At 45.5% G+C, this 2,853-nt stretch overlaps 1 pseudogene; it reads right to left on the minus strand.

Moving 5' to 3' along the window:
• Positions 1 to 827: 827 nt before the first annotated feature.
• On the minus strand, positions 828 to 945 carry LOC124557162 (annotated as a pseudogene).
• Between the last annotated feature and the right edge of the window lie 1,908 nt (positions 946 to 2,853).

A 2,853-nucleotide genomic window follows, 5' to 3' on the forward strand; every position in this document is an offset into this window, starting at 1 on the left:
TACAGAATAGATAATATTGCATAAAATTTCTATACGTTTGTTAGTAATGGAGTAAAGGGGACAGACTTGCGTTTCGCCTCCATTGATGATGTAGTGGTAAAGGCATCTCAGGCAGATAGGACGAATGTTATTTTTTATGAGAAGTCTTCCACCATTCAGTGTCTATGGAAGCCCACTGAATCGTGACAACAGCGACACCGCTTCCATGGAAGCGAACTTTGTCAGAGTGAAAATTTCTGCCGTCACCATATGCCAAATGACAAACCCTAGAACTGGCCTCTACCCTCGAAGGGTACACGATCCTGATAACTACCTGACTATAGTACCGATGGAGTAGGTATGGTATTTCTTTATCAACGCATCATACTTCTCGCTGAAGAGATCCAGGCGCTACTTCGAGCAATCCTACTCGACCCAGCACTGCACGTCTCCACATCTCTCAACTGGAAATAAGTCCTACATGAGGCGTTCGGAGTTCACCAGCACAGCCTGGATGGGATCGACTGTTCACACTACCGGTCGTCCAGACGTTCCAGCCCACTCTGTGTGTGTGAGGCCATGCTGCAGTACCTTCAACAGATCCCGGAAGCCTCTATGTTTAAAACTAAACTAAATTAAACTACTCCCACAGAGGCCATGAAGGCCCAAAGGTAGCGACCGGCCGCCTTGTCATCGTCAGCCCACATCCGTTACTCGATGCGGATGTGGAGGGGCATGTGATCAGCACACCGCTCTGCCGGCCGCATGTCAGTTTCCGAGACCAGAGCCGCTACTTCTCAATCAAGTAGCTCCTCAGTTTGTCTCACAAGGGCTGAGCGCATCCCGCTTGCCAACAGCGCTCAGCAGACCGGATGGTCACCCATCCAAGTGCTAGCCTAGCCCGACAGCGCTTAACTTCGGTGATCCTACGGGAACCGGTGTTCCCACTGCGGCAAGGCCGTTGGCAGCCTTCATATTTACTTTCTTGAAGTAGCTGACTAAATTTAGTGTTCTTGGCCATCATTTCTTACAGAGATACTCAATTCTTATAAAACTGTAAAATACTTCGGATGACTACACGACGTAGCTTCTTTATATACACTCACTCCTGATGTATTCATTAAGAAAAAATCCTGTAAGTTCAGCTGGAATATTTCATTTCTCAATTTATATCCGCCTGTTGCCACATCGATGGCTACAAAGATGCTGTTGCTGATGCATGCATCATATGAGATTTCGCCCAACCAAACGGAAGTATTCACAAGCAGGTAATTAGAAGGTGTCGCTTATTGCTCGTTGCTGGGGAAATGATGCGATAACCTGAGTGTTTCTCGTTTCCGAGTAGTAGAAACAGCAACACCAAGCAGGAATTTACCCAGCAGCGCGATAGCCTTCGTACCAGATTTAAGTGATCTGTGATTGAAGGTTTCAAACCTTGAGGTAGATGCGAGGTATTCCTGGAGTTCGCATAGTATTAGACAAACACACTCAACTAAAAACGATTTACCACCAGTGGACATCACGGGAATAACGTCTCTCGTTCCCTGTAGTCCTGAGAGCGCTCTCGATTTAGCGACGAAGAGAGTCTATAATTTTCTTGAGGTGTGTCATATCTAGCTGTAGCCTTTCGTTCATGATTAGACAACAAATAGCTAAAAACTGAGGGGATGTGAACTGCCAAGTTTCATTCACTGTTCCAAATACTTCCAGACATTTTCAATACGATTAAATCAGGTTATTAATAGGTACTGGTGAAGTGCGCATGTGTGACTGAGTGTTCGTCACACCAGGTACGTCATATTTCGGAGTGACTGCTCCTCAGTTTCCTTCCGACCTCAAAAAGTGGATCTCTTGCCAATTGCTGAGAAAGGCAGTGGTCCAGTTCGGCCTTCTTGGACATGGGGAGCAAACAATGCTTTAGAACCTAGGAGGTTTTTCTGTACTGCCTTGACTCGAAATGAAGCCAGAGTGGACGTCTTTCGTATCAAGGCGCTTCTTTACAGATGAGATGTTGCCGCCCAGAATATTGGACAATCTGATATGTTGGAGAATATCCTCAGACATGACGTCAGTCTTGCTTGAGGAGGGTGGAGATAAGCTGTTTACAACGACACCGATGTTCGGACATGGTATGGAGCACAGATGGTGTTTCCTTGGGCACGATATCTCGACTGCGTGATCTCACCACCGTACCATGTAACTTACTGCGTGTCAATGGAAGTACTTTGGCCTTAATGTATTGTCTTTCCCTGTGGGTTTCGGGAGGTGGGGGAGGTTACTCATCGTGTTCCCCTGTCACAGTGTAGCAAATAACTTTAGAAGACGAACCGTTTCTGTGCTTAATGGACGACCATGTGTTCCACTTTCAGCAACGTTTGCGGGACGAAACAACGATAGTAATCTAAGACACTTACCACATTTTTACACTTGTAATTAATGTGGCAACGATGCCGTGAATTAAAATAGACACTAAACACGATGTTTTCACGTCAAATATTACATACTCAATCGTTCCACTGATCGTCCTCATCATAATGCTCTATGACGACAATCATCATTGGGCTCTGTTAGCTGTAGACGCGGGGAGATGGAACACATTGTTTCACACGCTTGTTCTGGTAACGCGTATGTGATACACATCTTGGCATCATTTGTCATTCACACTATTATTTACCAGGTGTCCTCTGCACGTCTTGGGACCATGTAGGGATAATGTGGAAGTATCGTGTAAGGGCTAGCAACTGAACAATGACGACGCACGCGTATGTTAGTAATATGACGCACTCTTATTATAGCTTTACTCTGAAACTTGAGTTGACTGTAGTTCAGATCAGAAGGAAAGGTTCTGGAGCACAGCAAAGCATGATACATGTG

This window comes from Schistocerca americana, chromosome X (genome assembly GCF_021461395.2).
Source record: "Schistocerca americana isolate TAMUIC-IGC-003095 chromosome X, iqSchAmer2.1, whole genome shotgun sequence".
In the NCBI taxonomy this organism is placed as follows: domain Eukaryota; kingdom Metazoa; phylum Arthropoda; class Insecta; order Orthoptera; family Acrididae; genus Schistocerca; species Schistocerca americana.